General features: G+C 36.8%; 1 long non-coding RNA gene across 1 annotated transcript in view; it reads left to right on the top strand.

The window, feature by feature from the left end:
- The first annotated feature begins 543 nt into the window (after window positions 1-543).
- The window catches only part of LOC110144674 (uncharacterized), a 36,918-nt gene continuing 13,303 nt past the window's right edge, over window positions 544-24,158 (top strand). Inside the window, exon 1 of the long non-coding RNA XR_002315940.2 lies at window positions 544-840. This is a non-coding gene — a long non-coding RNA (uncharacterized lncRNA). The remainder of the gene's footprint in view (window positions 841-24,158) is intronic.

The following is a 24,158-nucleotide window of genomic DNA, read 5'->3' as shown; positions in this document are numbered from 1 at the left end:
TAGATTACTCAGTCTCTTAATTCTTAAAATACAAACTAGAGTTGCTTATAGTGCCCCGCAGAATTGTGGCAAGGATTAACTTGTATGGAAATGAGGTTATTAAATAAAGAACCCAATATTTAATAGGTGTTAGTTGCCTTTGTAGGAACCCTGAATTGTCATGACTAGTAGATTGCTGGTTTGGATTAGAAAGCCCTGATCACACCCCACCTGTGTGAAAATAACCACTCTTTGGACTTTTTAGTCCCAGAATCTAGGCAAGTTTACCATCTCTGAACAGAGAATAATATTAGTGCACATATGTCCTCAAACCGCCCATTTACTTTTTGGCACATGTGAATTACTGGATATGTTTAAGAAGAATTCTGAGGCTATTGATCACTTAAACTGACAAGGGAAGGTTAGATGCCAGAGGGTACAGTTGGTCGCCTGCTCCAGCCCATTTCTCCGGTGGCCACTGAAGACATCTCTGTGGCGCCTAGGACTCCTAGGCAGGAGGGACTTAACCGCCCACCGTCTGCCCGGGAGGAGCTGGGCACCTCCTGATTAGCACCACGGACAGCTCGCGTGTCTGGAGGAGGGAGGCGGCAGGACTCCGCTCTGCGCCACCGCCAGGAAGACGGAGTGCAGTAGCGGCAGGCGGGGGAGGCGAGCAGAGAGGAGAGGAGGACGGCTGCTCCGGAGTGGGGAGTGAAAGAAAACCCGGAGCAGCCTGAGCAGCAGGTCCGGGGGTAGGCGCTCAGCCCCCCTGTGCGCCTCACTCAGGCAGACGCTGCCGAGCTTCCCCGGGCTGTTTCCCAGTCCCGCTGGGCGGAGGCTGCCGTCTAGACCTGACTCCAGGTGAGTTAAGCAGGCAGATCTACTGAAAGGTCTGAAACTAGAGGCTTCGAATTGTCGAGGTTTGGTCGCTTCTCAAGCGCTGGGGGCTTTGCAGTGTTTCATAAAGTCGCAGACAGACTGGTCTTAGCGTTGGGCGCACGGGCTGAGGATGGGCAATGCAGAGGGGTGGGATGGGGTGGGGGATTGTGATCCTCCCGGCAAGGATGGGGAGGTTTTAGGAATTCAGCTGAAGTGAGTGGGCTTTAAAAATGTCCCCAAATGCACGCGTTATATGTAAGGCCTTCTCAACAGGCATTTGTTTTGCTGGCAGCCCATTTTGTCCTTCTGTCCCTGCTCCTTTTTGGCTCAAGATCTGTTCTCCAAGCCAAGTCAAAGGATATGGAAGGTGTGGATTTAGGGGGTCTGGGTACACAATGGGACAAGGCAACCTTGCCCTCTAAGTGGAAAGTGGGATTTCTTTTTCCCTGATTTACCAGAGGGTAGCCCTCTAAATAACTGGAGATTCTTTTGCTCCGTATCCTCCCTAAGCGTCTTAAAAGGCTAGGAACTTCAGGCTATCTAGAGGAGCTCTGAAGCCTGATGGTAATTTAGCTTAATAAGCATGGTGATTCATTCATCTCCTCTTTATCCTTTGCTTGCAAATTATTCACATTTTGGATTTCTTTAACATCACAACTTTTAAGTGTCTGACAGGTAATATATTTTTCATTCTGCAAATGTATGGGAAAGTGATGAGTTCACATCGAGAGGAGAGCGAGTTTGTTTTCAAGGAGGAACTTTGGGGAAAGGGAGTGATGAGTAAATTGTGGGAACAAAGTTAATAAAAATTTCCCACAGAACTCCCTTAATTTTTTTCACATTTGCTTCATTAAAAAAAAAATTTAATTTGTGTGTGTGTGTGTGTGTGAGAGCAGCAAATCTCCTAAAATGTGTTATGAGTTTATTTGGTGTAGAAGTTACTTTATAACTAGGTACAGGCTCCGTCATGTTTGACTCTTTGCAACTCTATGGGCTGTAGCCCTCCAGGCTCCTCTGTCCGTGGGATTTCCCAGGCAAGGATACTAGAGTGGGTTGCCAGTTCCTACTCCATTCTTACTAGGAGCGTAATCTTATAATTGCCATGGCCACAAGAGTGTTCTAAACGTTTTGCTTTTGTGTGGTTGGGGTAGCTATTTTTGTTTTTGGAGTCAGTGCTTACTCCATGGGCCTTGCTGGATACTTTTTAGTAGAGTTGGTATGCATACAACTAGTCATGTGGGCTACTGTGCATTTTGATAGTAGTGAATTATACAAATTATAAATTTAGCAAATAAATATTAGAACTCAAATTTGGGAATGAAATTTAAATATCTTCCAGTATTTACTAAATTTTCTAAAAGGGCCAGTGTCATTTTATACTTAAATGAGAGCTTACTGGTTTTTCACATTGAGACATATGCATCTCAAGTTTTAGTAATTAAAGTATAATATTTTACTTTGCTCTTCTTTTAACTTAATATCAACCTGGATTTAACGTATTCTTTTTGATGTCTGCCACTGTAAGCTAGGTTCTTTCATATGTATTCCATTTCTAATAACATCTAGAGTTTAGATAGAACAGTAATGCTTGCTTGTTCCATTTTACAGGTGAAGAAACCATGACATAGAGGGATTGTTTTTCCCAGATTTATACAATTTCTATATTGTATATAGAATACAATACAATAGAAATAGTCTATATTTATATAACATAATAATGTTATAAACCATGAATTTAAGCCTCAGCTATTCAACTAAAAATTCAGTTCTTAAAAAAATGTACAGCTGCTTTTAGTTGAGACTACTGCATTAGTGATACATGAATATTACTTATGTAAAAGTATCTTAAAACATATCTTGTTATTTATTTATTAAGACCGGTTTCACTTTTTATGTAAAAGATGCTTTAATTTGCAGAGTTGTGCTCATAGTCTCCTCACCTTGAAGCAATTAAGCAAACTCCAAACAGCTGACTTTGTGTCCTCCTTAACAGAGTGGATTGAAAGGCCAACTCAGTATTATACTAAGAGTATTCTGGGGAAGAGTTTATGTCTTATAATCAAGATAGAAGACTGTCTACATTTATATGCATCTTAAAATGACAAAGTGAGAACTTGAATCTATAGCTACAACTTTCTTTCAGAGTAAACTGCCAGACTTGATGTTGAACAGTCTTTAAGATACCTTGAGAACACTGGGAGATATTGTCTGTCTAGTATAGGATGTATGAGAAGAGGGTTAGGAACTGAATGGTTGTATATTTTAATATGTGACCACATTTACAAAAAGTTTCCCGTGCTATATATGTCATGAGAGCTTTGGTGTCTGATATGATGTGGTTCAAAGTAAGCTCATTATAACTTGTGGGAGTGAAAAAAACCTATAACCTTGATTCAGCTTTTTCCTTTTCATTCTTCAGTGATAAAAATCTGCTCTACTCTGGCCCTTAAAGAGCCCATTTGAGTTTCAAAAAAAGATTGTTTTTTGCCCCAAGGAGGGGTTGTGTTTGTGTGTAGAGGCACAGTTTAACAGCAGACAGTTAAAGCACATGAGGAGAAAGTGAGCAGAAACCCTAAATACTTGACAGGAAATTTCTTGAAGTCTCATATACTTTGAAACTTTTTTTCCATTTCACACACATAGCATTCATAGCTGAATTTGGGAACTAAGGGTGTGGTATGCTACTTTATATCTGATTGCAGAATTCCAGTCCACTCATTGCTCAGATGATCTTGAATGTATCTGGATAATAAGTTCTGTGGCTCTTGACCATCTGATCAGTTCCCTTTAGGTCCTGGCACTAAAAGGATAGCTTAAATGATTTTTTTTTTTTTTTTTGGAATCTCTACATATCCTCTTCTCTCAGAACCCAGAGAGAAGCCCAAGCAGTGTATGTGTGAGGCTTCCCTTCATCTTAACCTTTCTGAGAAAAGAGATCCCTTGAGAGTATTGACCAAAGCCTTATTTCTCTTCCTTTGCAATAATTTCAGATAGACAGCTGAGCAAGGAAGGATGGAGACAGAATAAGAGGAGATATATATATATACACACACATATATATAATTTTATCCCTCAGGAGAAAATGAGGAGCATTGTACAATTGAACATACTTACTCAGAAATAGTTATCTACAAACATTTTTGATCAAGAGAAATTTGTATACACATTTTAGTCAATTCTATCTAGTCAATTTCTAGTCATTTCTCAATGATATAGGGAATTGGAAATAAGATGAATAATAGGACTCAATCCTGTTGGGGAACTATGGGAGCCAGTACTGACTATGTACAGGGCAAGGGAATGGGGCAGTTTTTTCAATGAATCTTCATCATTAAGAGCTGATCTAGAAATAGTGTTGAGGAACATTGTTGTTCAGTTGCTAAGTCATGTCTGACTCTTTGTGACCCCATGGACTGCAGTATGCCAGGCCTCCCTGTCCCTCACTGTCTTCCAGAGTTTGTCCAAGTTCATGGGAGACATTAATGCTGTAGAATTTCTGGAAAACCTTAAGCACAGGCTTTGTTTGAGCCTTGTGCATGGGAATAGCGAGTGCTGAGAAGGTGTGTGTAGAATAGTGACAAATTCTGCTATCGGAGCATAATGAACATGCATTTATGAAAGTGAGTTCTTATTTCACATATGTAATGCTCATTTGGTCAAGAAATTGGATAACAATTTGTAACAGTGTCAATAGCCTTTTGGACTTTGCTTTCCTAAAAGGGCCATGTTTACCTGTTTTGTTGTTTATTTGCTAAGTCGTGTCTGACTCTTTTGCAACCCCATGGACTGTAGCCCACCAGACTCCTCTGTCCATGAGAGTTCCCAGCCAAGAATACTGGATTGGGTTGCCATTTCTTCTCCAATATTCACTTAGTTGCTCATTTTAATATGAATAGTTCAGGGGGTACGAGATACTATGGAGATGATTGAAATTTAAATTTTAGTGTATATATATTCATTATGATCTTCATCTCTGATCCCCCTTTGTGATGACACTGATTACATGAGTATTTTGGGAGGTTTAAGGCAGAAAAATCCAGAGACAAATGACCAGTGGACATAGTCAGCAACCACAGCTTTCATGCAATCGTTTCATATGTCAAGGTAACTTTGGACAAACATCTTTTATTCACGACTTGGTAAGAGATGGTAGAGAAATTGGTCTTAGTATATTGAATTTAACACATATTTTTAATTCTTAAAATGGGCAACATTATAGGAAAGGAAAAGCAGAAGTCACTGAACAAAAATTTTGTCGTGTGTAATTCATGGATTATTCTAATTTGTTGAACCAAGTCTTTAAGTGTATTGTTTAGGCATATGAAGAATTATAGAAAATTATGCTGTTTTATACAAATATACACTTAATGAACTGTATTGTAGGTATAGGAATGGACAAGCCAATTATTTTTTACTGAGTGAAGAATTTCCTTTTTTTTCCAAACTAAACTGTCAGTTTAGTGTGATGTGCTGTGTATTACTTTAGCTCCAAAAAAAATAAAAAATTGCAATCAAAAGGGATGCATATGTTTAACTTAGTTTTTCTGGGAGAACTGTGATATGAATGAGCAGTGAAATTACAGAAGTCAAGTGAATAAGTTTAACAATGAGAATTGTTTAATTGTTTAACTAAGTTAAACATATGCATCCCTTTTGATTGCAGTTTTTTTTTTTTGGAGCTAAAGTAATACACAGCACATCACACTAAATAATAAGGATAAGTTATAGCACATTTACGAAGTGTCAAACACTCAGGCTTAGCAAAAATTAGCTCAGCTAATCCTGAAAATAATGTGTATGGATACTGGAGGAATAAAATGTCTTACACACCTGGATTTGAAATCATCTCTTGCCAGCTCTGTGAGCTTGAAAGTAATGTAGCCTCTCTCCCCTCCTGTTGCTGCTTCTCTGAAATGGGGCATTACCAGGACCTAACTTACAGGATCTTTGTCCATGTTTTACTTCTTAGTGAAGTTTCAGGACCACTTAAGGGTGAGGCTGCTACTTTTATTAATGTCATGATACCTACCATACTTCTACCTTTCACTGTGTGTGTGACACTGATCAAGTTTCCTTTCTGTATTCTGATTTCTTTATCTATAAACTTAATAAAATGCCTGTTTTGTAGGGTTTTCATTGGTATATTAAAGAGATTCAATAAAATCATTTATATCAGAGACTTAGCACATGGTAGACATTCAATAGGTATTTTCCTGCCCTCTCACATATTGCTGTTGATATATTTCTACATATTCTTTTACAGTTATATATTTTTCTTTTCAACTTTCATGCCCATCTTGCACATGATATTCCCATCTCCGGCTTCTCTTCTGATGTTCTGTGATCATTAAGCCCTAGAAATGTAGAATAAAGCATTTTTACAATTTTTACTTTGATTAAACTTTCAAAGAGAAGCATGCTAGGTTTCAGGACCAGTTTTGATAAGAAAAGGGAAATGTTTATTCCACACAGCATTTATTCTTTGCACCCTTGACAGTTTTGTACTATCATTCTGTCAGCAATAAGTGAGATTTTTCTATTTAAATGGTTTTCTATTTGTGGTAGCATAGTTCATGTCTGGACTTCATCCAATAAGCATAAATATAATGGAGACTTGGACAATTATTAATTTTTAATAAGGGGGAAAATGGATACAATATTTTTAATATTGTTTCTAAAATCTTTCAAATTAACTTTGATTCTGTTGGCAAAGAGCATCACAAGCTTACTCCTAGGTAGTGTTCTTGAAAAGTGTTTGAATTTTCTAGGTATCGTCCCTAGTTTGGCTCCATAGAATTTACTTTCAGATGTTCCTTGTCTGCTAAATAGGAAGATTCTTGTTATTAACTTCATCAGATATAGTGTTGCTCAAGGCCTATCTGCATGGAATTATAGAAAGGCTGAAATGGAAAAAAAAAATCATCTCTAAATTAGACACACTAGTGTATTCAAATTGACTAGATGGTCATGATAATGATGTTAGTAATGTGGCTCAACATATAGATAATAATATATAATAAGTTGCCAAGATAAATCTTGTTATTGAGTTTAGTGCCCCGTTTTTTTCTAGGATCTCTCCTTTTCGTCATTCTTTCCTTTCATTTGCTTATCACACTGGTGTGTTAGTTTCCTTCTGCTGATCTAAGAAATTACCACAAATGTAATGACTTCAAGCAACACAAATTTATTGTCTTAGAGTTGGGAGGTCGGAATCCAAAATCAGTTTCCCTGGGCTAAAGTTAAGATGTTCGCAGGGCTTGCTCCTTCTGGAGGCTCTGAAGGGAGATTTCCTTTTCTTGCCTTTTTCTGCTTCCAGTGGCCATCAGGATTCACTGGTTTATGACACCTTCCTCCATTTCAAAGAGGCATTTATTTCTGGCTCTACAGTGCGTCTTCCTCTCAGCTCTGAATTCTCTCCATCCCACTTGCAAGAACTCGTGATTATGTTGTGTTCACCTGATGATGCAGGACAATTTTCTCAGTGTCCTTGACTCAAATCTTCAAATTCTCCTTGATTATGTAAGATAATACATTCTTAGGGCTTGGGGATTAGGAGAAGGACATCTTGGGGTCTCTTAGTCAGCCGACCACAAATGGTAGTAACATTTTTGTGCCCTGAAACCCCAAAGGGCTTCCCTGGTGGCTGAGCAGTAAAGAATCTGCCTGCAATGCAGCTGACACGGGTTCAACCCCTGAGGTGGGAAGATGCCCTGGAGGAAGGCATGGCAACCCACTCTAGTGTTCTTGCCTGGAGAATTTCATGGACAGAGGAGCCTGGTGGGCTACAGTCCACTGGAATCACAAAGAGTCAGACACGATTGTAATGACTGACACCCAAGCAGAAGACCCTGAAAATAATGTGCCTCCTTCCCCCATGGGAAAAGCAATGTGTATTTGAGATTTTTTTAAAGATCTGTTAGGAGATATTGATAGAGAATCTTCCTAACAAAGATGCTAATCAGTTAAACACCCTTTAACTTATTAAATCTAGTATTAGTAAAATATAAGTGGAATTACTAACTTCTAGTAATTTGTACTTCTAGGGTTAAAACTATTAATTAAATCCATAATCTATCAAGGGCAACATCTGGATTAATTAGGTTTAAATTACATAGGGCAGAGACTCTGATGGTTCTTGCTTAGGAAGTTTACCTCTTGTTTACAAAGCCAGATCCCCACAAAAGAAACCACTGAAAGCTTGATTCTCTTTTAAAACTTTTCGGGATGTAATTTTCAGGGAATGTCAGATAGTGGTTTCATAAAAATTGGTGCTGTTCATAAATTTGCATTGTGAATATTTTGTCTCATGAGCTAAATACACTAATTGTAGACTTCTAGGAGAAATTTAATGATGGTCATGTCAGCTTTCAAATCTTTCTGTAACTTGAAAGAGGATTACTGCATGAGATGGATTCATTTTTCTCCCTATTCCATTGTTGCCAAAGGGAACTTGAAATGCCCTGTTTAAATTAACTTAATGCAAATGAATTCCTGCTGCCTCACAAGTTTGTCCTTCATTTTTCTTAAAATCATGTGTAAATGGATGTGACATGCTTTACTGGTTGCTGTGCAGGGAGCATTGTCCTTCCTAAAAGCTCCCTCATTTGTCAAAAAGAAGCCATTAAGCAAAAAGTAAATTATCTTATCTGATCACAGTATTAAGAGTGACCTTAAAACTATAAATTGCATTATCAGTATAATAGCTAAACGGTCTTTGCAGTGGTGGAAATCCCAAAGAAAACCCTTGTTGAGATACAAAGCTAGCTATTATAATCATCCAAAGTCCATGTTGCTCTTTTACCTTGTAAAAGTAACGTAGGTGGAATGTACTGTTGCCTTATTGCTCTCTGTCCTTGCATTCCAGAAACTCTAGTTCAAATGCTTTCTTCCATCTTTTTTTTTTCAATTTCAATTTAATTAATTAATTAATTTTGGGCTGCGTTTTGCCCGTTGCTCTGCACAGGCTTTCTCTACTTGAGGTCAGCAGGGGCTGTTCTCTAGTTGCGGTGCATGGGTTGCTCATTGTGGCGGCCTCTTTTGTTGTGGAGCACAGGCTCTAGGGTGTGTGGGCTTCAGTACTTGTGGCATACTGGCCTACTTACTCCACAGCATGTGGAATCTTCCGAGACCAGGGATTGAACCTGCGTCCTCTGCACTGGCAGATGGATTCTTAACCAATGACCCACCAAGACGTCCTCAAAAACGCTAAAGTTTTTAAGTGTTTCTCGTTGTCTTTAATATTTTTAATGTCAAACAATATAATTTTATAGAGACCCAAGTAAAATTAAAACAAGTTTATGTAACATGGAATTGCACAAGGTTGATTGTGAATGGTCATTTTTGATAAGGGGCTGCCCATCTACCCTTCGAATGGAAATGTGAATCCATTATTGAGGGAAGTTGAGATTGAACTAAGGAACTCTGCTGATGTTTAAGTCTTAAGAAGAAGAGTATAGTGTAATGGTCTTTATCTTTCTGGCTTACTTCACTCTGTATAATGGGCTCCAGTTTCATCCATCTCATTAGAACTGATTCAAATGAATTCTTTTTAATGGCTGAGTAATATTCCATGGTGTATATGTACCACAGCTTCCTCATCCATTCGTCTGCTGATGGGCATCTAGGTTGCTTCCATGTCCTGGCTATTATAAACAGTGCTGCGATGAACACTGGGGTGCATGTGTCTGTTTCAGATCTGGTTTCCTCGGTGTGTATGCCCAGAAGTGGGATTGCTGGGTCATATGGCAAGCATGAGACAAGTGCTTGGGCCTGGTGCCCTGGGCAGACCCAGAGGGATCAGGTAGAGAGGGAGGTGGGAGGGGGGATCGGGATGGGAAACACATGTAAATCCATGGCTGATTCATGTCAATGTATGACAAGAAACCACTACAATATTGTAAAGTAATTAGCCTCCAACTAATAAAAATAAATGAAAAACAAATGAAAAAAGAAGAAGAGTAATGCACAGGCATATTTTTAGTTTCCATGCCCAGAGATATAGTAGTTGTACGATAGTTTTTTGCTGCTATTGAAGAAGCATCTTCTCTAGCCATGTATTCATCTGAGCAAGAAATTTAACTCAGTTTTCAGCAGCCATAGTAGAGACGATGGCATGATGGGCTCCTTGTACATATGGCCCTCTTTAGCAGGCCAACTGTTACTTTGTCCACCCACATCACTGAGGACATATGGCATTCCTTTGGCGGTGGCAGCAAGTGTGTGTGGACATGTCTTGGTGTGGGTATAGACTGCTGATTATCTTCCTTTTGATGCTGGTGCAACCAACTGTCGCTGGGTAGAAAATTTATTATCCGAAGCATTAGATTTGAGGATAGTAAATGATGATATTATTAATTGATATTAAAATAATATGAATTTTCTATTTAGTTTGATTACCAGACCTAATGGATATTTGCTATTGCAAAGCTTCTAGAAGAAATAATGTCTTTTCCAAGAATAGAGTCAGGGCTTTTCAAACAAAAGCTAACTCATTCAAATGTTTGAGTTTTATAGAACCAAGATAGCAGGGGGATCAGAAATCCTGAGAAAAGTTATTGTGAAATGATCAATTAGTGAAATTTAGCCATGAATCTGTTTTTAGTTTTGGCTATGAAGGGGAAAAAAATGAGAAAATATGATCAGATAGGCTGGAATGAAGAGTCATGTAGTTAAAGAGTAACTTATTTCAGAGAGTTTACAGTGTTGTATAAAACAATTTTTGAAAATTGGATTCATTTGTTTTCAGTATTTTGACTTCTAAATTTGCAAAGTGAGGGCTTTCAATACCTGCAACAAGTGTATTCTTTTCAGTGGTGGCCCTAAAACTCCTACATACAGGGTCTCTCACACTGCATTCTCATAGGGAGACGAGGCTGAAGGGTACTTGCTGAAGGTATGTGTGCAGAGCTGGACTGAGACTCTACATCAAGTCTCTGAAGAGAAGAATGAGTGGTGCTGTTGCTGAGGATTGTGGGTGAGATAATAACACTGCAATGTACTTTTGCTACCATTGCTTGAAAGTGTTTGCAATCAGATTTGCTGTGGATCTCTCATAGTCAGCGATGCACTTGCTACATTTAGAAAAATCTAAAAATCATTCAGTAAAACTGCATTGGCTAAATATTAGGTAAATCAATCAAGATTTGCTTAGGTAATATTGATAAGCAGTATTTCCAGATGTAGAAATAATAAGTTTTTAAATTGCTTTTGAGTATCACTTGTTTACAGAGTCTCAGTTTCAGTACTATGGCACATCTATTAATCACTATTAAGGCTGTCGGTGAAATATTTGGCAGTATAGGTATCAAAGCTCTGTGGTAATGGTGATTGATGCATGGAATATAGCATCAGTATTGTTATTCACTGGCCTTGAAAATTTAAGTTTTCATCCTTTTTCACCTTGCTGTACCACACTGACAACTTTAATTTATAACTCACTGATTGGTTTATTTTTTACTTTTGGGGTCATTCTATATTTATGGTGGTGAAGTTTCAGATTATCAATATATTATAGCAGTATGGAAGTTTAGATGGAAACAAGCAGAAAGTAAAGATTTACTACAAAGAAATCTACTGTATCAATTTTACTGACAGAAAAAGGATACAGGTAATTTTACTCAAACATTTTGTTTAATCTTTTAGTTGTATGTATATATATATTTCTACAATTGACCTTTCTTTGTTGAGTATGTGTTTGCACACAAAGTCAATTTTAGATATCTTAGCCAAAGGGTGAATTTAAGGTGACTGTTTCAAATATATATAAATTATGACAAAATAGTACTTGGAAGGGAAGTTATGACTAACCTAGACAGCATATTAAAAAGCAGAGACATTACTTTGCCAACAAAGGTCTGTCTAGTCAGGGCTGTGGTTTTTCAGTGGTAGGTATGGATGTGAGAGTTGAACTATGAAGAAAACTGACCACCGAAGAATTGATGCTTTTGAACTGTGGTGCTGGAGAAGACTCTTGAGAGTCCCTTGGACTGCAAGGAGATCCAACCAGTCCATCCTAAAGGAGATCAGTCCTGGGTGTTCACTGGAAGGACTGATGCTGAAGCTGAAACTCCAGTACTTTGGCCACCTGATGCAAAGAGCTGACTCGTTTGAAAAGACCCTGATACAAGGAAAGATTGAAGGCAGGAGGAGGAGGGGACGACAGAGGATGAGATGATTGGATGGTATCACCAACTCAATGGACATGAGTTTGGGTGGACTCCAGGAGCTGGTGATGGACAGGGAGGCCTGGCGTGCTGCAGCTCATGGTGTTGCAAAGAGTCAGACATGCCTAAGTGACTGAACTGAACTGAGTCACACAATGGCAATATAAGGAGCCAAAAAAGTGGGCATAAAATGATAAATAATTGTTAAAAACACTTGAAAATGAATAATTGAGTTTAATCTTTAGCTGATAATAGAAATGAAATTATTTTGCAAATAATTTTGTTTTATATGCATATACATATATGTGTAAATTATAAATAAAAAAAGATGGTGTATAACTTAACATATATAGTCATATTCATATATGTATCTATTCATCATAAAAATGAGTACCTGTAATATATACATATATTGAAAGCTTTCATTTTTACTTCTATTACTTTTCTCATTTTTCAGTAATAAACTAAAGAAAGTAAAGAGAAATTTTATTTTGTAGTTTTATCTTTCATATTTTGCCTCTTTCTGCCTCAAGTTTATGGTTTTCTTTGTGATCAGACCTCTAGGATTAATATCATCCTTTTGGATGTTTTGATGGCAGCATGCCACTAAAAAGTATGAATGTGCAAAACTGTGTGAATATTTTATCCTTGACAGAGAAAAGCCAGTTAAAATGATTAAGTGTGTGGTAGCACCACTATGATGAAAAATCGGATATCCATTAACCAAATTTTTTGAGCACCTATTCAGTACCCAACACAATTTTAAGGAGTGAAAATGCAGTCATTAAAAATGAAGTCCCTACCCTTAAAAGCAAATGTGCAGGACAAAAGATTGAGCAAGCTAAAACACAGTTCAGAACCAGAAATTAAAGTCTGTGTGCAGTTTAGATGTTATTTAAACCATGTTATGTTATTCACCCACTTAAACCAGCAATTCCTCTATCCATCCTTGGAGAAATAGTGGCAGAAAACTAAGTCTGTTATGCTTAAACTTAACTCAATAAACTTAAAATCTGATATATGATAAAAGTGTATCATACTTGTGGGAAAATTATTTAAAAATTATGAAATGATGTTGAAATAATTAGGTATATGTATTTTTTAGTGGCAAAAAGTTATAAAGCACTGCTCACAAAAATTAATTCCAGAGTAAGTATCAAACTCCTCAAAATATAAATAAAAAAACCCTGGAAGCAAATATCATTTCTAATATTAAGGGGAATGTTACTTTCCTAAGTATAGCCCTGATCAAAGACAGAAACAGCTAGAAAGATTGATGGGTTAGACTTCAAAATAGAAAACTTATATATTTCAAAAGACAGTATGAGTAGCTATAAAAAGCAAACGTCAAATCAGTAAAAAGTACTTGTAATTTATTTGACTTATCTGACATATAAACAGTTTCAAGAAATCAATAAAAAAGATTAGTAGTGCAATAGAAAACAAGGTAAGGTGTATTGGCAGCAAGAGCCTCGTATGAATGAACACTAAATGTATCAGAATTTCTGTTTTTCATAAACAAAATGTCAAAAAAAAACCAGTACAAACATTTATATAGAGATATATGTAATGTTTCAACAAAATTGTAGTTTGAATTTATTCATGTTATAAATATATGTATCCATGAAACTATTTGTAGGTTTGTGTCATGTAATTTATTTTTTATTCTTTTAAATTTCTGCATTTTCAAAGGTATATTCGAACCTCAGAACACACCCTTTGCTGTTGAAAGCTCACTTATCATTTTCTTTAAGTCTTATAGAGAATAAGAACTAAAATTCCTATCAGAAACTGTATTTCAATAATAATTTGTTATTGTGTTTAATAGTTCCTACTCAGGGCTTAACTGATAAAGGAAGATTTCTCTTTAAACAAAGCTTTTTGATGTACCTTTTTATTGGAAAGAGCTTTTATTTCTTAAGTGTTTTGTTGCCTAAGCGTGATGAGTATCCGGCAGTGGGATGTAGTTGAACAGATGCTTATTGTGATATATGAGATGAACTTGCTTCCCTAAGCACACATAGGCATGAAATGCATCTGGCTTCAGTACATAAAAGTCAATTAGTTTCCAAATGTGTTTCTGCACATTATAGACTTTTAGGGGCAGAAATCCTATGATTCCTCAAATGGGGGCTCTACTTAACTATGAAATTTAATTTAGACTAGAAATTGGAAAATACTAAATTGTAGGCTGCAGAAAGAGCCTAATTTGGTGATATTAGCACTGTGTACCAGGGGTGATAAGTCCTGCAGAGAAAGCAGCTTCTGTGGGGAGGAAATCATATGCATAAAACTAGAGAATGTTGTAAAGCAAAGTAAAATCAAGGGTGTGAACATGTGGAATACAGAAGAAATAAAATTGAGTTCAGAGGCGAAAAGTAAGGAGAGGCTGGGGAAAAGACACTAATGAAGGTAAACCTGAAAAAGACTCAATGCAAAGTGATGAGAGTGAAGACAATTGCTAAGCTTGGGGAAACAGAGTCCAGACAGGAAGGAATTTGGCATCTGTGCATACTGTCAGAGGTCTAACTTATAGAAATCAGGCCTCTTGAGACATAGTAACTGTAGATCATTTCTATTGTCCAGGGAGGCTTGAATATTCCTTTTCATTTTAAAGAGACCACCTACTGTGTGTGATGAGTTAATATCAAGGATATGAAATTTTTTTCTTGTTGTTCAGTCACTAAGTCATGTCCCCCCCTTTGCGACCCCATGGACTGCAGCATGGCAGATTTCTCGGTCCTTCACTATCTCCCGAGTTTGGTCAAACTCATGCTCTTTGAGTCAAAGATGCCATACAAACATCTCATTCTCTGTTGCCCACTTCTCCTCCTGCCTTCAGTCTTTCCCAACATCAGGGTCTTTACTAGTGAGTCAGCTCTTTCCATCAAGTGGCCAAAGTACTGAAGCTTCAGCCTCAGCATGGGTCATTCCAATGAATCAGGGTTGATTCCCTTTAGGATTGAGTGGTTTGATCTCCCTGCTGTCCAAGGGACTCTTAAGAGTCTTCTCCAGCAGCACAGTTTGAAAACACCAATTCTTAGGCGCTCAATCTTCTTTATTGTCCAATTCCCACATCATACATGACTAATGGAAGAACCATAGCTTTGACTACACAGACATTTATCAGCTAGGTTTTCTTCTAGAATATACCAAATTTAATCAATTATCTACTAGATAAAACATTTAAAAATAGCTTGTGTAGAGATCTTTATAAAATATATTGTTATATTTTATTGCCAGAATTCATAGTACATGACATCTTTCTTTCCCTAATTTCTTAGTGTGTTGGGTAGAATAATAGCCTTCCAATATCTGGAACCTGTAAATATGTTGGGATTTCCCAGTGGCTCAGCATGTAAAGAATCTGCCTGCAATGTTTGTTACATGGCAAGGAGTAGTTAATGGAAATGGAATGAAGATGGAATTCATGGAGATGTTTAAATTTTTTTTTAAACTTTTTATTTTGTGTTGGAGTATAGCTGATTAACAGTGTTGTGATAGTTTCAGATGAACAGTGAAGGGATTCAGCCATACGATACAGAGATTTAATGATCTGACTTTAAAATGGGAGAGATTATCCTGAATTATCTGTGTGAGCTAATGTAAGAACAAGGGATCCTATGAGATGAAGACTGAGAGAAAGAGATGGAATATCTGAAGCAGAGGTTGGAGTGATCAATACATTTTGTATACAGAGGCTGGGGTTGGGATCCAAGAGATGAACTGACCTTAAGAATAACTCCAGAAAAAACAACAGCAAAAATCACAGTCCTGAGAAAGATTTGATTTTAGCCCAGTGAGATCCATTTTGGACTTCTGACCACCAGAACTTTAAGAAAATAAAATTGTGTTGTCATTTTAAGCCACTGAGTTTTTGGTTACAGCAGGAATAAGAAACTAGGAATCACACTTTTCTTATTTATTTATTTTGCTCAAAATGGTGTATTGAATTGAGTTAGCATTCCAAGAAATATCTGGGAATCAATTTTCTTGAGAAAATCCTTTATATCAGAATAATGAGAATTTTAGAGATGAACTATCCTATTTATGAAAGGTAACATATGTAAACCCTATATGAGCCAAAAAGGGAGCTTCATCTGAAGACTAATATAGCCAGTCATAGTGTTCTCCAACTATATAATGCTTAGATGGTGCATCAAATGTTGTAGTGGAAGAACCATAATCTTTCTGGAACTATGTTAATAATTTTAATTTAAGAGTGCCATGAGTCAGAACCGTTGGACCAGTACTCACAAAGAGGTTTAGGGTTGTAAAAGCGACTTGAGTTATTTGAATTGAAGATCAGGATATGAGGCAATAGCCATTGGTAATCCAGTTTCTATTACTAGAAACCACTCATTCTAGTAATAAATTCACCAACCATTTATTTATGGAGCATTATGTTAAATAATACAGACATAGTCTAGCGGTGGAGACATGAAAAATATGGCAATAGAGGTAGAGAAGATTCTAGTGAGGGGCAAAGTTGAAAAATTGTTGATACCTGACAGAATGAGAGCCAGGTTTAGAGGAAGTAAGGTTATGAAAGATTGAATTCACTCAAGATCTCTAACTGGATAATTGATTACTATATTAATCATATTTTCTTACAACTCAAAGAATGTCCCTTTTGATGAAAACTTTCAAATATAATGTACATTTGGGCTTGATTAAAAAAAAATATTTTGTAAACTGCTCACAGGAAACCAGAAAACAAATCTGATGTATGTTGATCATTAAATCTGTGGAGAGTTCATCCAGAGAATAGAAGATGTGACAGCTAAGAAATGAAATTTTTATCATATCCCTATAATAGGCAAGGTATGTGGTTGAAATTATTAACACAACTTTATGACAAATTAATTTCCATAAAGTTTTATAATGACTTTATATTTTTGGGGTGTGGCTCAGACAGTAAAGCATCTGTCTACAATGCGGGAGACCTGGGCTCGATCCCTGGTTCAGGAAGATTGCCTGGAGAAGGCAATGGCAACCCACTCCAGTACTCTTGCCGGAAAATCCCATGGACAGAGGAGCCTGGTGCAGGCTCCTCTGTCCATGGGGTCGCAAAGAGTCGGACACAACTGAACGACTTCACTTTTTTTTCACTTTTTATTTTCTGGGTAATTCTGTAAAGTTCATAAACTGAAATTATTTTTCAGTAATTTAATTCCCTCTGAAAAGTTTTTTTGAAAAATGTCCCTTAAGTTCCCAAGTCTTCTTTGTTAAAATTTTCTCTAAATGTTAAAGTTCATTTTCTCTAATACATTATGAAAAGCTCATCTTCTAGGTTTGAAGCATTTAAAAGTTTTTAAGGTGTTTGTAAGAAATGGTATGTTCCACAGTTTAAGGTAGTTGATTAGTCTGATTAAATCTTGGCAGTAAATTGAATTTGATAATGATTTCAGTGATAAATCTCAGAGAATGACTTGAAAGGTCTCCATAAAACATTGTAAAACAATTTTTAAGTTCATTAATTTGAGTCATTATACTTGGCCCTAATAGTAGAATGCCCTTAAAATGAAGCTGAATTGAACTTGGCAAATATTATACACTAAGTTTTTTCTAATAACAATTCCTGTGCCTCACTAGGAAAATTATTGTTTCCAGAATCCCAGTGCCTTGACCAGAAATGCATTTATTATTCTCTATCACTTTTATTGAGAAATAGTCCTGATTTCTCATTTATGGTTAAGTTTCATAAATAAGATTGTATTTGTGAGTATAAATAAAACTTTAAGGCATTGCAGCAGCTGGAAGATAGGAATGGAAAGGGGATCATTCTCCTTTCTCACTCCACATCAAGATCTTCTAATCAGATTATAACTTTACGAACAGCTTGGTTTTGATGTGTTCATTATAGTTAATTAATTAATTTTAATTTATAAATTATAAGAAATTAATTATACATTATAATAAGTTATAGTGTAGTGAATTATAAATAACTGTATTAGTTCATATATTTCCCCCTGCATTAGAATGGCATCCATTTTTATTTCTCTGCATTTCTTAAGATTGAAAAAGAAAATAGGAGTCCTGTGAAATAGTGAAGTTTGTAAAAAGTCCTATGCTGTTAAATTTATTGTTTAGTAGCATAAATCTATTAAAATCAACATAAATGTAACCTGTGGGGTAAATTCATCCCCTTCAATTTACCACTGAAGAGATTTAGTGTTAGGTTAAGTAACTATTGCAAGGTCATTTACACAATTAATAACTCGGCATACCAGGTTTCTTAACTTTAATACTATTGTTCATCAAACTGCCTTTTCCTCAAAGAGTCGTGGATAATTACAAGCTAACACTAGCATGGAGAACAAAATATGTGTTTCACGTAGAATACAGAGCAAAAGACAGAATTGTTTTCTCTTTCCTTTTTCAAATCCACATGGACAAAATGTTTTGTGGAGTTTCTCAAATGCCATGATGGCTACATATAACTTGAGAAATCAAATAGTTAAGACTTTTAAACTCTAGAAATTCTAATTTATGGAAAGCAAGGGGCACACTACATTGATTTTACATATCCTAATGTTTCTACTCTTTGTAACTTGTCCTGAAGTAAAAGACTATGTATTTGTCTTGTTTGGAGTTTGTCGTTAAGATAGTGTAATGGCTGAAGATCTATAGCAATTCCAACACACACACACGCATCTAGACACACGTATATGTGTGTATTTTATATATGATATATATCATATGATTATATATTTATGATATATAAAATATATAAATATATATGCCGTGTATGTCATAGCTTTTCCATGTGTTTTTCTTTATAAGATAGCTCTTTCTACGAAAAAACATCAAGCTATTTTTGTGGAAAGTAAGTATATACCTATCCAATAGGATAAAAATTATGCCTGCCTGTGTCTCCCTAAATAGATCTCTTATTTTGACAAGTATCTACTTCATCTTCACAAAATTTAATTTGAGTCAGCGAACTCTCATCCAGATGCTATGTTTTGGCCAGGAAATCTAGAGTTGAGCTTCATGGAAAGGTGACTTCCACTACCTTTAAAAGACTCTGCCAGCCCTGGGTTACTTCTTGATACCATGCCAATGGCACAAGTATGACTCAGCTGAATCTGCTTCCAAAGTTGAACTCTTTATCTTTTTCCCTCTACTCAGTATAACTTATTTTATAAAAGATACGTGCCAGTTTTTCAAAAATCTCAATGCTTGCAGGTTACGGAATGATTTCTTTACTTTGAATATAGCTTAAAAAATGATCTACAAATGGATAAGACATACATGGCCACTTGAGTGTGTATGTGTGTGTGCATTTTACTGGACTAGTACTATTCATTGAATAAGATGAAGTAAATTTTGTAGTACAAGAAGAAATTTGGAAGAACAATGAATTATCTGGTTTGGGAGATTTCGAAAAAGATTCTGTGCCACTGGATTTTGCTACACCTTTATGTTCAATCTAAATTTTACATCATGTATATTTACTAAGCTACTGAAAACTGTAAAAATGACTACTGTTAAGTTCTATACTGCCTTTTTAATTTTCTTAAAATTGACACCAAGGGAAGACTTCTATAGTCTCCATAAGTTGAGAGTCAGCCTTTCCTCATCTCCACATACATTTCACCTAGAAGTTATTCTTGCTTCCTAATATGACTTCCAGATTACTATTTTATCTGCCTCTTGCAAATCACACTCTTCCTTTAAAATGCAAATGCTTTGGAATTAGAAGTCATCCTCTTTTTGTATTGTTGACATCAGCAGACCTCTTGGTCACTCTTGTCATTTATGTAAGGCTTTAGGTCCTCACTGAAATCTTCTTCAGCCAAATCATCTTGTCATTTTTATTGACTTCAACATCTGCAAGGAAGGACCATTGAAATCCTCCATTTTTTCTGTTTCTTGATGTCCTTATCTTCATTGCTTTTTTACATTTCCATTTCAGTTACCCCTTTCATGATCAAATCTGAGATCATTCCTATAACAGTAAATGTACCCCCAAGATCTTGATGGCAGGTAGCCCACCTTCTGGACATCATTCTGCTTCTGACTCATTTGTTCAGTTATCATCATTCCTACAATTCTTTATCTGCACTGACACTCACCCTAGGCCACAGCTTTTGCCATTCCTTCCTAATCCGTCAATACTCCCCTGTCTTCAGTTGCCACATTTAAAAATTTTAGATGTTATAGTTCATCACTCTCTTGCAAATATCATGAACTCAACTTCCCTACTGTTAATAGGACAGGCTAGTATTTTTTGTTTATATCCCCCCATGTAACCTTTAAATACCGATATTTCTTTAGGCTTCATCCTAATCACTCTGTTCTCTCCATACACAATCTCCTTAAGCATTTACACACCATTTCTATACTCAAGAGCTAGTGATTTCTGGTTGTTGAGTCTGGCCTAGACCTTTCCTCTGAGAGGGCATGCCTCTCTTGACAATTGCACGTGAATAATTCAAGAGAAACATGTCCTAGTAAATGTCATCACCAACCATTCAGATAATTGAGCCCTGAGCTTATGGGTCATTTTTGTGTCCTCCTCCTTTATTCCTATGACAATCTAACATTCATTAAAAATATTTTGGTTCTAAATATATCCAGAATTTTTTCCACTTTATTTGTTTCCAGTCTAGCCAGATCCAGATATTTTTATTGTTGTTGTTTAGTAACTAAGTTGTTTCTGACTCTTTGCGATCCCATGGACTGTAACCCATCAGGCTCCTCTGTCCATGGAATTTCCCAGGCAAGACTACTGGAGGATTGCCATTTCCTTCTCCAGGGGATCTTTCTGACCAGGGATCAAATGTGTGTCTCCTGCATTGCAGGCAGATACTTTACTGCTGAGCCACTGGAGAGACCCAGATCTTTTCTTACCTACTCCATTATCCTAGCCTCACCATTAGTCTACTTAATTTCACATTAACTCCCTGTGCTACATAGAAGCCAGAGTGATCTCTTAAAATGTCTATCAGTTCATACCTCTCTCTACTTTTTCAGTGTATTTGTACTAAAGCCTACATTCTCTGCCGTTAAAAATAAAGCCTTTCTAATCTCACATCATATCTTTTAGTTATGTCTCATCAATCTTTCTTTGTGCTTCACTCCAATCAAAAAAGATTCATATACTCTACTCCTTCTATATATTAAGAGTCTCCTCATATCAGGGTGCTTAGATACTCTGTTTTTTCCTTCCTGAAAGACTTTCTCACTGTATGCAAAGCTAGCTCCCATTTTTGTGTCTAAGCCTACATATTGTTACCTGAAAGAAGTGTTTAAAGTAAACTATCTGATGTTCCCCCAACACCCTTGTTGGCTTTTCAGTTCTTTCATTTTTCTTTTTCTTTTATTTTTTTTCATTTATTTTTATTGGTTGGAGGCTAGTTACTTTACAATATTGTAGTGGTTTTTGCCATACATTGACATGAATCAGCCATGGATTTACATGTGCTCCCCATCCCGATCCCCCCTCCCGCCTCCCTCCCCATCCCATCCCTCTGGGTCTTCCCAGTGCACCAGCCCTGAGCACTTGTCTCATGCATCCAACCTGGACTGGCGATCTGTTTCACCCTTGATAATATACATGTTTCAATGCTATTCTCTCAGATCATCCCACCCTCACCTTCTCCCACAGAGTCCAAAAGTCTGTTCTGTACATCTGTGTCTCTTTTTCTGTTTTGCATATAGGGTTATTGTTACCATCTTTTTAAATTCCATATGTATGTGTTAATATACTGTATTGGTGTTTAAATGGAAGCAACCTAGATAGATACCCATCAGCAGCTGAATGGATAAGGTACATATACACAATGGAATATTATTCAGCCATTAAAAAGAATACATTGGAATCAGTTCTAATGAGATAGATGAAACTGGAGTTCTTTGATTTTTCATGTGAATATATCTGGCAATGATTTCTTCTTTTTGCTTGATTTGATTTCTGCCCCTGACTTCCTCTCTAGAATTCAAGCCCTAAAAGCCCAGAGACCCTGGCTATTGTTCACTATTGTAGCTCAGTAACTTGTATAATATCTGATACATATTTGTTTAGTGGATTAGCTAGATCCAGTGGGGTCCACAGCCTACCACTTCATGTAGTTTCCAAAGCTGAAAGGCTTCTCACCCTGTCTTAATGAGAGATGTGGGTCAGGAAATCTGGGCTAGGAATAATTCCTCTGTAAGTCACTTGAGAGGATATCAGGACACCCAGGAATGATTTTATTCTGCTTCAGTAGTTCTATAGAGGTTAGGAAGATGAATCACTCTTCCTATCCAGAGAGATTTTACGTCTCTAGTGGCTCAGATGGTAAAGAATATGCCGGCAATGCAGGAGACCCAGGGGCGGGAAGGTCTTCTGGGGAAGGAAATGGCAACCCACTCCAGTGTTCTTGCCTGGGAAATCCCATGGACAGAGGAACCTGGCAGTATACAATCCATGGGATTGCACAGAGCCAGATACAACTGAGAGACTGAGAGTGCACACACGTGACTCTCTTGGACTCTCAAATGTTAGGGTGATTACTGCTACATTTGTCTTAGGTCTTTTCCTCATATTCAATATTTCACTGGAAAGTCAGTCTTTAAGGTTAGAAAAAAACCCTGGAGATTTCTATGAAATCTATTTATCCCTAATTTTAAAGTATCATGGTATAGGCTAGTTATTCCCAATTTTATTATTAAAAATAACCACTTGGAGGATTTATTACAGTGCATATTCCAAGGGCTTACCTCTTGGGTTCTGATTCAGCATGTCCACAGTGATGCCTTAGGCATGTACATTTTAGCAGCATCCTGGATTATTCTTGAGCACAGTGCTCATGAACCACGGGACATAAGTGCATTCTATGTTGCATTTTGATACGTCTGAGTTTTCATAATGCCAATTGGCAAGTGATTTATCTGTTTCCCTTGAACCAATGACATAATAGAATTTTCATACTTTATAAATTACAGGAATTTTAGAGATATTTTTATTTGTCACATATCTTGGAGACTGAATCTTAAAGAGATTAATTAATTTGTCAAAGATATTAAAGGGGGTCAGCAACCCAGTGTCTTTTCGTTGTCTGGACTCTTTATTCTAAAGCATGGTGATCTAGAGTAATATTTTCAACTCCTAAGTTTTATCCTATTGAAAAATAAAATAAATATAAATTTATCCATGGACTGTATCTGTATATATATAATTTATATAAATTGTACTACTTATTGGGCTTATAGAAGACTTTGCCACTATTGAATGCCAGGTATAGTTTGGACGGAGATAACTTCTACCTTTGAGAATTTACTAAGGTCAAAAAGACTTCTTTTAAAAATGACTCTATGGCATTTAAACCAAGGACAGTGTCAAAGTGAGGCTTCAATATATGTCTCACTCTAAGTTATTACTGAATGTAAGTCATGTGCTGGCTTCTAATGAAAATTTCCCATTGAAAAAAAATCAATGTTAATAACTGGAACTCGAGATCTGTAATGGGCTCTGCTGTTTTTCTGGCTTAGATTGTGTTCCAATACTATGCTGAGAAGAACTGATGACCTATGAGCCATGGTCACTTTCTGATTCCACTTGATTCTTTGATTCTTTAGTTTTAAAAGGGTGACCAGAGAGGTTGCTTTCTAATAGAGAAGCTGAGCAAAAAATACATCAGCCTGTAGGCTCATCGGCTCATCTCAGCGCTCATTGAGTCGCTTCAATAAAGAAATCTATTGCCAGGAAACCTCTTTTTCCAATAAAGAATTTTCTTTAAGGGAGTTGGTGAAAAATTATTCTAGAAGCTGACTAGAACCACTCTATATGTCATAATGAAGCAGCAAATCTGAAGGCATTACCTGTCTGGTTACAAAAATAGACACATATGCATAAAACCAAGACTGGTTGGTTGGGTCTGCTGGCCAGGGAGGAAGAAAACATCAAAAAGATCCACACGAGAAGTAGAATGACTGGAGAAGGCATACAGAAATTAATATTTAGTAGTTAGATGCAGATATAAACCAAAGTGGTAACAAAAGTGGCCCTGACGCCTAGACGCTTCCACTTGCATTGATGTTAGGTGTTCTGTAGCTGAACAGTCTTATTAACTCGAGTCCCTCCTTCCTAGTGAGAACCTCTAGATCTGAAAGCAAGCCTCAGACCAGGTGATATGAGTGTGTGCTCTG

Source organism: Odocoileus virginianus, chromosome 25 (assembly GCF_023699985.2).
Source record: "Odocoileus virginianus isolate 20LAN1187 ecotype Illinois chromosome 25, Ovbor_1.2, whole genome shotgun sequence".
NCBI lineage: Eukaryota > Metazoa > Chordata > Mammalia > Artiodactyla > Cervidae > Odocoileus > Odocoileus virginianus.
The sequence above is the reverse complement of the archived record's forward strand: the minus strand, read 5'-3'. Positions and strand labels throughout refer to the sequence as shown.